The 12,180-nt window shown below is 35.0% G+C and overlaps 1 protein-coding gene across 3 annotated transcripts in view; it reads left to right on the top strand.

The window, feature by feature from the left end:
- NEXMIF (neurite extension and migration factor) overlaps nucleotides 1–12,180 on the top strand; it is a 135,147-nt gene that overhangs the window by 96,490 nt on the left and 26,477 nt on the right. Inside the window, exon 3 of one of the 3 annotated variants that reach the window (XM_072744783.1) lies at nucleotides 11,195–11,324. The exons of 1 other annotated variant lie outside the window; for it this stretch is intronic. The gene's annotated coding sequence lies outside the window, so the exon portion shown is untranslated. The remainder of the gene's footprint in view (nucleotides 1–11,194; nucleotides 11,325–12,180) is intronic. One more of the 3 variants, XM_072744784.1, reaches the window with a different exon arrangement.

Genomic DNA, 12,180 nt, shown 5'->3' with positions numbered 1-12,180 from the left:
CATGGCCAGAGATCTAAGTAAAACAGATGTAAGTAAAATACCTAATGGACAATTTAAAGCAAAACTTATAAGGATACTAACTGGACTGAGAAAAAAATAGAACTCATCAGTGAGACCCTTCTCATACAGATAAAAGAGTTAAAAAAGAGTTAATCAGAGATGAAGAATGTAATGAGATCGGAAACAGGTTTGACAACAATGAACAGCAGGTGGGAAGAAGCAGAGGAATGCACTAGTGATATAGGAGACAAAATAATGGAAAATAATGAAGCTAAACAAAAGAGACAATTATGGAACACAAGAATTGACTCAAGGGAACTCAGTGATTCCATCAAAATTAGTAACATTTCTATTATAGGAGTGCCAGACGAAGAAGATAGAGAAAAGGGGGCAGGAAATTTATTTGAAGAAATAATAGCTGAAAACTCCCCTAATCTAGGGAAAAAACAGATATCTATCCAGGAGGAACAGAGAATACCCATCAAAATCAACAGAAGCAGACCAACACCAACACATTGTAATTAAACTTGCAAAATATAGTGACAAAGAAAAAATCTTAAAAGCAGCACGAGAAAATAAGTCCTTTACTTATAAGGGAAGACCCATAAGGCTAGCTGGAGATTTATAAACAGAAACTTGGCAAGCCAGAAGGGAGTGGCATAATATATTCAAAGTGCTGAATGGGAAAATCTGCTGCCAAGAATACTCTATCCAGAAAGGCTATCATTTGGAATATAAGGAGAGATAAAAAGTCTCCCAGACAAAAACTAAAGGAGTTCCACAAAATCAGCCCTGCAAGAAATACCAAAGGGGACTCTTTGAGTGCCCAAGAAAGACCAAAAGTGACAAGGAGAAGTAAGAATCAGAAAATATCTCCAGAAACAATGACAAAACAAACACTAAGATGGCATTATATAGATACCTATCAATAATTACTTTAAATGTTTATGTACTCAATGCTCCAATCAAAAGACTTAGGGTGTCAGAATGGATAAAAAAAAGACCCCCCCTATACACTGCCTACAAGAGACTCACTTTAGACCTAAACACCTGCAGATTCAAAGTGAGGGGATGGAGAAACATTTATCATGCAACTGGATGTCAAAAGAAAGCCAAGGTAGGAATATTGATATTAGACAAAATAAACCTTAAAACAAAGACTGTAAAAAGAGGTAAAGAAGGACACTATATAATAATAAAGGGGGAAATCTAACAACAAGATCTAACAACTGCAAGTAAGTATGCATCCAACATAGAAGCAGCAAAATGTATAAAACAATTAATAACAACTATAAAGGAACTAATTGATAATAATGCAATAATAGCAGGGGACTTTTACACCCCACTTAAATCAATGGACAGATCACCTAAACAGAAAATCAACAAGGAAACAATGGTTTTGAATGACACACTGGATCAGATGGACTTAATAGATACATACAGAACATTTCATCTTAAAACAGCAGAATATACATTCTTTTCAAGTGCATATGGGACATTCTTGAAAATAAATCACATATCAGCTCACAAAACTGGCTGCAATAAATACAGAAAGATTTACACTTACCATGCATCTTTTCTGACCACAACATTATGAAACTTGAAGTCAACCAAAAGAAAAAAATTTGGCAAGACCACAAATACATGAAAGTTAAACAATATGCTACTAAACAATTAATGGGTCAACTAGGAAATCAAAGAAGAAATTTTTAAAATGTAAGCAAAAGAAAATGAAAACACAACAGTCCAAAATCTTATGGGTACAGCAAAAGGGGTCCTAAGTGGAAAGTATATAGCAACACAGGCCCACCTCAAGAAACAAAAAAAGAAAAAAATTAAATGAACAACCTAAGCCTACACCTAAAGGAGTTAGAGAAAGAACAACAAATGAAGCCTACACCCATCGGAAGGAAGCAAATAATAAAGACTAGAGCAGAAATAAACGATATAGGAACTGAAAAAAAAAGATCCAGATCAATGAAACCAGGAGATGTTTTTTTGAAAACACTAATAAATTTGATAAACCCCTAGCCAGAAAGAGAAAGGAGACAAGTCAATAAAATCAGAAATGAGAGAGGAGAAATAACAACCAACACTACAGAAATATAAACAATTATAAGAGAATATTATGAAAAACCATATGCCAACAAATTGGACAACCTGGAAGAATTGGATAAAATCCTAGAAGCAGATAAAGGGCCAAAAGTGAAACAGGAAGGGGTAAAAAAAAAAAAAAAAAAAACTTGAACAGACCAATAGCCAGCAAAGAAATTGAGTTAGTAATAAAAAAAAAGTCTCAACAAACAAAAGTCCAGGGCCACATGCCCTCACAGGTGAATTCTATCAAATATTTAAAGAAGAGTTAATATCTATTCCTCTCAGTCTATTCAAAAAAATAGGAAAGGAAGGAAAACTTCCAAGTTCATTCTTGAGGCCAGATTTACCTTGATACCAAAATCAGATAAAGACTCTACTAAGAGAAAACTATAGGCCAATATCCCTGATGGACATGGATATGAAAATCCTCAATAAAATACTAGCAAACTGAATCCAACAATATATTAAAAGAATCATTCACCACGATCAACTGGGACTTATGCCTGGGTTTCAAGTGTGGTTCAGTATTCAAAAATCAATCAAGGTGATACACTACATTAATTAAAGAAAGGATAAGAATCATATGATCATTTCAATAGATGCAGGAAAAGCATTTGATGAAGTACAACTTCTATTCATGTTAAAAACCCACAGTAAAATAGATTTAGAGGGGGCATACCTCAACATAAAAAAGACCATCTTATGAAAAATCTGCAGCTATTATAATCATGAGTGGGGAAAAACTGAAAGCTTTTCCTCTACAGTCAAGAATACAACAGAAATGTCCCCTCTCACCCAATTATTTTACATAGTACTGGAAGTCATGGCAATAGCAATCAGACAACAAAAGGGAAAAAAATAATCCAAATCAGCAAAGAAGTCAAACTTTCACTATTTGCAAATGACACAATACTCTATATAGAAAACCCAAAAGACTCAACCAAAAAACTGCTAGAAATGATACATGAATTGAGTAAAGTTGCAAGATACAAAATCAACCGACAGCAATCTCTTGCACATCTATACACCATAATGAAGCAGCAGAGAAAGAAATTAAGGAATAAATCCCTTTTACAATTGCATCAAAGCCAATAAGATACTCAGGAATAAACCTAAGCAAAGAGGTGAAAGACCTGTACTCTGAAAACTATAAAACATTGATGAAAGACATTGAAGATGACAAAGAAATAGAAACATTCCATGATTATAGATTGGAAGAACAAATATTATTAAAATGTCTACACTACCAAAGGAATCTACACATTTAATGCAATCTCTATCAAAATACCCACATTATTTTTCAGAGAGCTATAAATTGTGTGGAACTCCAAAAGATCTTGAATAGCCAAAGCAACCTTAAAAAAAAGCAAAGCTGGAGGCATCACAATTCCAGAATTCAAGTTATATAGCAAAGCTGTAAAAATCAAAATAATATGTTACTGGCAAAAAAGACACATCGATCAATGGAACAGAATAGTAATCCTAGAAATAAACCCACAAGTATATGGTCAATTAATCTTTGACAAAGCAGGAAAGAATATCCAATGGGAAAAAAGTCAGTTTCCTCATCAACTACATCTAAAAGAGTAAAACTGGATCACTTTGTTACACCAAGCACAAAAATAAATTCAATATAGATAAAAGACCTAAATGTGAGACCTTAAATCATAAACCTTCTAGAAGAGAACATAGGTAGTAACCTCTTTGACATTGGTCATAGCAACTTTTTTCTATATATGTCTCTTGAGGCAAAGGAAACAAAAGCAAAAATAAATTATTGGGACTTCATCCAAATAAAAATCTTCTGCACAGCAAAGGAAACAATCAACACAACTTAAAGGCAACCTATGGAATGGGAGAAGATATTTTCAAGTGACACATCCAGTAAAGGGTTAGTATCAAAACATATAATGATGTTATGAAACTCAATACCCAAAAAAACAGATAATCCAATATAAAAATAGGCTGAAGATATGAACAGACATTTCTCCAAAGATATCCAGATGGCAAACAGTTATGTGAAAGGATGTTCATCATCAGTTTGCATCAGAGAAAGGCAAATCAGAACTACAATGAGATACCTCACACCTGTCACAATGACTAAAAACAATCACAATGAACAATAACACAATGAACAACAGTTGTTGGCAAGGATGTGGAAGAAAAGGAACACTCATGAAGTGTTGGTGGAAATGCAAACTGGTACAGCTACTGTGAAAAATAGCATGAAGGTTATTCAAAAAGTTAAAAATAGAACTACCCTATGATCCAGCAATCACACTACGGTATTTACCCAAAGAATACAAAAATACTAATTCAAAGGGATACATGCACTCTGATGTTTATAGCAGTATTTCCTACAATAGCCAAATTATGGAAAGAGCCCAAATGTTTATTGACTGTTGAATGGATAAAGAAGATGTGGCATATATATACAATGGAATATTACACCACCATACAAAAAGAATGAAATCTTGCCATTTGTAATAACATGGATGATGTTAGAGAATTTTATGCTAAGTGAAATAAATAAGTCAGTCAGAGAAAGACAAATAGCATATGATTTCACTCATGTGTGGAATTTTGTAAACAAAACAAATGAGCAAAGGGAAAAAAAGAGAGAGGTACAAACCAAGAAACAGACTCTTAACTATGGAGAACAAACTGGGTTGCCAGAGAGGGATGTGGTGGAATGGCTGAAATAGATGATGGGTATTAAGAAATGCACTTGTGATGAGCATTGGGTGTTGCATGGAATTGTTGGGTCGCTAAATTGTACTCTTGTAGTTTATATTACACTGTATGTTAACTAGAATTTAAATAAAAACTTTAAAAAAGGAATATATTGGGGAAAATATAGTGAACAAGGCAAATACAAACCACATTCTTAATTATAAAGAACATGCGGATGGTTACCAAAGGGGTGGAGGATGGGGGGAATGAGTGAAATAGGCGATGGGGAGTAAGGAATGTACTTATGATTAGCACTGGATGACTTTGAAATTGTTGAATCACTCTATCATACATCTGAACTAATATTGCACCGAATGTTAACTAATTGGAATTAAAATATAAAGTTACAAGACCAAAAAAAAAAAAAAGCCAGAAGCATTACAATTCTAGATTTCAAGACATGCTACAAAGCTATAGCAATCGAAACAGTACGGTAGTGGCACAAAAATAAACACATAGAACAATGAAAAAGAAGACAGAGTTCAGAAATAAACCCACAGTTATACGGCCCATTAATCCATGGAGGCAAGACTATACAATGGGGAAAAACAGTCTCTTCAATAAATGGTGCTGGGAAAACTGGACAGCTACCTGCAAAAGAATGATATTGGATCACTTTATAACATCATACAGAAAAATAAACTGACAATTAAAGATCTAAATGTGAGATTTGAAACCATAAAAATCCTAGAAGAGAACACAAGCAGTAATTTCTCTGATACCAGCTTTAGCAACCTTTTTCTAGATATCTCCTGAGGCAAGGGAAATCAAAGCAAAAATAAACTATTAAGACTATCTCAAAATAAAAAAGCTTCTGCATAGCAAAGCAAACAATCAACAAAACTGAAAGATAACATACTGACTAGGAAGATACTTACAAATGGCATGTCTGATAAAGGGTTATTACCCAAAATATATGAAGAATTGGTACAACTCAACACCAAAAAACAAAACAAAAAACAACAACAAAAAAAACCAAATAATCCAATTAAAAAGTGAGCAAAAGACATGAACAGACATTTCTCCAAAAAGACATACAGATGGTCAACAGAGACATGAAAAGATTCTCAGCACCACTCAGGGAAATTCAAATCAAAGCTACAATGAGATATCACCTCATACCTGTCAGAATGGCTAACATAAAAAACACAGGAGGGCAGCCCCGGTGGCGCAGCGGTTTAGCGCCGCCTGCAGCCCAGGGCGTGATCCTGGAGACTCTGGATCAAGTCCCACGTCAGGCTCTCTGTATGGCGCCTGCTTCTTCCTCTGCCTCCCTCTCTGTCTCTATGAATAAATAAATAAAATCTTTAAAAAAAAAACACAGGAAACAACAAGTGTTGGTGAAGATGTGGAGAAAAAGGAACACTCATGTACTGTTGGTGGGAATGCAAACTGGGGCACCCTTACAATGGAAGACAATATGGAGTTTCCTCAAAATATATTAAATTATATATTAAATTTCTCTATATATTAAATATAGAACTACCATAAGACCCAGTAGTCACACTACTGGGTTTTTATTTATACCAAGAATATAAGAACACTAAATTGAAAGGGTATATGCTCCCTTATTTTTTTGCAGTGGTATTTACAATAGCCAAATTATGGAAGCAGTCCAAGTGTCCATTGATAGGTGAATGGATGAAGTAGAAGTGGTATATATATTCAATGGAGTATTATTCAGCCATAAAAAAGAATGAAATCTTACTATTTGCAGGAACATGGATGGAGCTAGCCAGTATAATGGTAAGTGAGGTAAGTCAGTCAGAGAAACACAAATACCATATGATTTCACTCATGTGGAATTTAAGAAACAAAACAAAGGGACAAATAGAGAACATACCAAGAAGTAGACACATTTTAAAAAATTTATTTATTTATTTATTTATTTATTTATTTATTTATTTTTATTTAAGAGAGACTGTGAGTGGGGGTGAGGAAGAAGGATAAGCAGACTCCGCACTAAGGGCAGAGCCCCATACAGGGCTTGATTTCAACACCCTGAGATCATGACCTGAGCTGAAGCCAAGTATCCAATGCCTAACTGACAGAGCCACCAAGGCACCTGCAGACTCTTTTTAAAATTCATGTTAGTTAACATATAGTTTAGTATTGGTTTCAGGATAGAATTTAGTGATTCATGACTTACATATAACACTCAGTGCTCATCCCAACAAGTGCCCTCCTTAATGCCCATCACCCATTTAGTCCATCACCCCACCCATGTCCCCTCTAGCAACCTTCAGTTTGTTCCCTATAGTTAAGAGTCTCTTATGGTTTGCCTCGCTCTATTTTTATCTTATTTTATTTTTCTTTCCCTTGCCCTATGTTTATCTGCCTTGTTTCTTAAATTCCACATTTGAGTGAAATCATATGCTATTTGTCTTTCTCTGACTGAATTATTAGCATAATACACCCTAGTTCCGTTCATGTCATTGCAAGTGGCAAGATTTCATTCTTTTTGGTGGCTGAATAATATTCCATTGCATATGTAGATCACATCATTATTCATTCATCTATTGATAGACATCTGGACTTTTTTGATAGTTTGGCTATTGTAGATAATGCTTCTATAAACATTGGGGTGCACATACCCCTTCGAATTTGTATTTTTGTACTCTTTGGGTAAATATCTAGTAGGGCAATTGCTGGATTTGTAGGATAGTTCTATTTTTAACTTTTTGAAGAACCTCCATACTGTTTTCCAACGTGGTTGCACCAGTTTACATTCCCACCAACAGTGCAAAATGATTTCCCTTTCTCTGCATCCTCACCAACATCTGCTGTTTCCTGAGTTGTTATTTTTAGCCATACTGGCAAGTTTGAGTTGATATCTCATTGTGGTTTTGATTTGTATTTCTCTGATGATGAGTGGTGTTGAGCATTTTTTTTTTCATGTGTCTATTAGCCATTTGTATGTCTTCTTTGGAGAAACGTCTGTTCATGTCTTCTGCCCATTTCTTAACTGGATTATTTATTTTGGGGTTGTTTATTTTGATGAGTTCCTAATAGATTGGATACTGGCCCTTTATCTGATATATCATTTGCAAATATAAGAAGCAAAGTCTTAATTATACAGAACAAATTGATGGTTATTATAGGGGAGAGGGATGAGGAGATGGGTGAAATAGGTAATGGGAATTAAGGGTACTCATCATTACTTGTGATGAGTACCAGGTGATGTATGAAATTGTTGAATCACTCATACATCTGAAGCTAATAAAACACTTTATGTTAACTAACTGGAATTTAAATAAAAATATTTTAGAAAAAGAATCTAGACAAAGGGACAAAAGAGACAAAGAAAAAACAAACTCTTAACTGTAGAGAACAGATGTTTATCAGTAGAGAGTTGGGTGGGGCGGGTAGGAGAAGGAGATTAAGAGTACACTTATGATAAGCACTGAGTAATAAATGGAATTGTTGAATCACTATATTGTACACCTGAAACTAATATAATGCTGTATGGTAACTATGCCAGAATTAAAATAAAATAAAAATGATAACAGTAAAAGGTAAACTATTGGGACTATGTCAAAATAAAAAGCTTTTGTACAGCACAGGAAACCATCAACAAAACAAAAAGCCTACTGATTGGGAGAAGATATTTGCAAATGATATATCCAATAAGGGATTAATATCCAAAATAAAGAAAGAACTTCTACAATTCAACACCAGGAACAATCTAATTAATAAATGGGCTGAGGACTTGAATTGATATTTTTCTAAAGGAGACATGCAGATGGCCAACAGATATGTGAAAAGATGTTCGACATCACTAATCATCAGGGAAATGCAGATCAAAACCATCTTTCACTTGTCAGAATGGCTAAATCAAAAAGATGAGAAATAAGCAGTTTTGGCAATGATGTACAAAAAAAGGAACTTTCATGCACTATTGTTAGAAATGTAAACTGGCATGGCCACTATGGAAAAGAGTATGGAGATTCCTCAAAAAATTATAATTTTTAAAAAAGATTTATTTATCTATTTATTCATGAGACACACACAGAGAGAAAGGCAGAGACATAGGCAGAGGGAGAAGCAGGCTCCATGCAAGAAGCCTGATGTGGAACTCGATCCCAAGATTCTGGGATCACTCCCTGAGCCAAAGGCAGACGCTCAACTGCTGAACCACCCAGGCGTCCCTCCTCAAAAAATTAAATAGAACCATATGATCCAATAATTCTACTACTGGGTATTTACCCAAACAAAACAAAAACACTAATTCAAAAAGATATATGCACCCCTATGTTTGTTGCAGCATTATTTATAATATGCAGATATGGAAGCAACCTAAGTATCCATTGATAGATGATAGCTAAGGAATATATGTATAGTATATTCTCTCTCTCTCTCTCTCTCTCTCTCTCTCTCTCTCTCTCCACACACACACACACACACACACACACAAAATGGAATAGTATGCAGCCATTAATAAGGATGAGATCTTGCCATTTGTGACAACTTGGATGGACCTAGAGGGTATTATGCTAAAGAAGTAAGTTAGATTGAGCAGACAAATACCATATGATTGCACTCATATGTGGAATCTAAAAGAAAATTGAATAAACAAACAAAAAGCAGAATCAGACCTATAAACAGAGAACAAACTGATGGTTGCCAGAAGGAGGGGGTGGAGTAGTTAGGCAAAATGGGTGAAGGGTAGTGGACAATACAGGCTTCCAGTTATGGAATAAATAAGTTAAAATGTGGGTTGAAGGATACAACATAGGGAATATTTTCAATGATATTGTAATAGCGTTGTGTGGTGACTGATGGTAGCTACACTTATGAGCATAGCATAACATATGGACAACTTGATTCACTATTTTATAACCTGAAACTAATGTAAAATTATGTGTCAACTATATTCAAAATTTTTTAAAGATTTATTTATTTTGGAGAGAGAGAGAGAGAGAGAGAGAGAGAAGCAGACTCCCCACTAAACACTCAGGGAGCCCAATGTGGGGCTCAATCTCATGACCTTGAGGTCATGACCTGAGCTGAAGGTGGATGCTTAACAAACTGAGCCACCCAGGTGCCCCTCAAATTTTTTAAAGAAAAAATGTATTCAATTCCCAGAGTTGAATCAGTGAATGGCTTCTGCACCTGATCTGTTTTCAGTAGCAAGCATGTGCAAAAATTTCTCTTCTCTAGGCTTTCCCATAGCTGGCAGACCTAGCATTTATGTGATTATGACTGAATTAAAACAAATGTCTCTATTGTCTCTGAGGAGAAATTAAGAAAGTGCCAGAAATGAACAAAATATGGGTACAAAAAGACTTTAAAGGAAAAGGCAGTTATGTGAAGATAAGAGAAAAATATTGAAGTAGCAGTTCTTTTTTCAAAAAATTCAAGTATGGTTGGCACACAGTATTAGTTTTGTGTGTACAACATAGTGATTGAACAATTATATACATTATGAAATGCTTACCACAATAAGTATAGTTATCATCTCTCACCATATATGGTTATTACCATATTATTAACTACATTCTATATACTGTATGTACTCAGAAAACTACTGTTCACTTTTATACACACACACACACATCTCTTTCTTCTATTAAAATTTCTGCATATGACTTGAACATATTGGCCTAGAAGGATAGTAATAAGGCTCTGTGACTTTTAGCAAGTTACTTAGACTCTCTGAGAAGCTTTAGTTTTCTCATTTATAAAATAGCAATGCTAATTCCTACCTACTTTATAGGGCTTTTTAAAGAGTTAAATGCAAATCAATATAAAGCTTCTAGTACATAGTAAGAGATGCATAAATGTTAATACCCTTTTCATTAGACATCATGAAGTGATAGATTAGTTTAGTGTTGGGACTTACTTACATTCATCTAAAGGTAGCAAAGTTTTCCCCAGCTTGCTGTTTAAGTAGTTGCTAATGTTTAGAATTTAACCCAGGTGCATTAGCAGCTGCTTAAATAGCAAGCAGTCTGGTTCTCTGTTCACATATCTGCCTACAACTGGATTGAGGTTATGTTGGGGGAAGGGTCAGCAGCTAGCAAATCCAATGTATAACTTGTTCCAGGGAAATGCTTTATTTTTGCCCTTAAAATTTTGACTTATTCATTGTAATACAAGGTAATCCTGCTCTCTAAGAATAAAGTGAGCCCATGTCTAAAGGTGATGTGACTCCAGTTTAATTGGTTTGAAATCTACATCCCTATATTTCCTCATGAGCCTTGACTATGGTGTGACTTCACTTGGCAGACCTCAAAAGAGAATGAAAGATATCATATGAGAAGTGTTGACAGTGAGAGCTGTTTATTGCCATTCACCTGCGAGAGCTGTCTATGCCACCTGTTCATGCATATCAGACACATGAACACTCTCCTTTTATTTGCAGTACATGGAGCAATGATGGCATGCTCATATTTTGAGAGAAATTCCCCTTCTGCTTGGATGAATTTCCTTCTCTGTTCAACAGGGCCAGGATTTTATCTAAGGGAGTACAAAGGCCACCAGGCCTTTTCCAGGTAAAGTACTCTATACATCTTGCCCCCTTGCCCTTGATCACTTTTATGGTTAAATAAATAAATGTGATTTTAAGTATAAATAAATTGTACAGAAAATACCAAAGTAATCACTTAGCTGCAGTTTAATGTTTAGAAATCACTGGCTCTAGAGTACCACCTAATTATCCTTAGTAATTTAGTAGATAATACAATGCTTAGTCTGCTGTGGCCCCTCTATCAAAATGGGATCAAATCACAATATTGCCTTATCACTCCAAAGCATCTGGGTGACAACTGGTGACTGTAGAAATTTTAGATAGTGTCAGCAGCTAGAGCTGCTACTCTAAGGTGACACGATTGAGCCCTAGTATATTCAGGTTGGAGGCCAAGGTAAAAAATAGTAACAGACTTTATTATTTTAACACACCTGAAAAATTTTCCAAGTTTCCATCCCCATTGATTAGAAAACTCCAGTTCCTTACTCTCAGTTCTTCATATTCCAGGAATGCAAGAATGCTTCTCTGGCAGAGCAAACTCAGTACTGAGCAAAGCATTACCAAAATGACAGGCTCTAAACTGATTCTATGATGTGTTTATAAATGGCAATTTTTATTAGATAGTCTCAGTAGGGGTTCTGAATTATTAATTACTTGATTACATTTTGGACCCTGTCTTTATAATGGGGCTTTCACCTTTTCAAGTCCAGGCATCCTGACAAAAACAAAAACAACAACAACAAAACACCAATTCGGACAAACTGTAGGGCAGGGTGGAGATAGGAATACTCTATCTGAATGGGGCACAATTATTTCAAAACTGTTGTAAATATGTTGAAACATTTTGTGAGCAGAAGAGATGGATGATAGTGCAAAACTGA

This window comes from Vulpes vulpes, chromosome X, assembly GCF_048418805.1.
Source record: "Vulpes vulpes isolate BD-2025 chromosome X, VulVul3, whole genome shotgun sequence".
In the NCBI taxonomy this organism is placed as follows: Eukaryota; Metazoa; Chordata; class Mammalia; order Carnivora; family Canidae; genus Vulpes; species Vulpes vulpes.
Note: the sequence above shows the minus strand (reverse complement) of the source record. Positions and strands in the feature narration are given on the sequence as shown.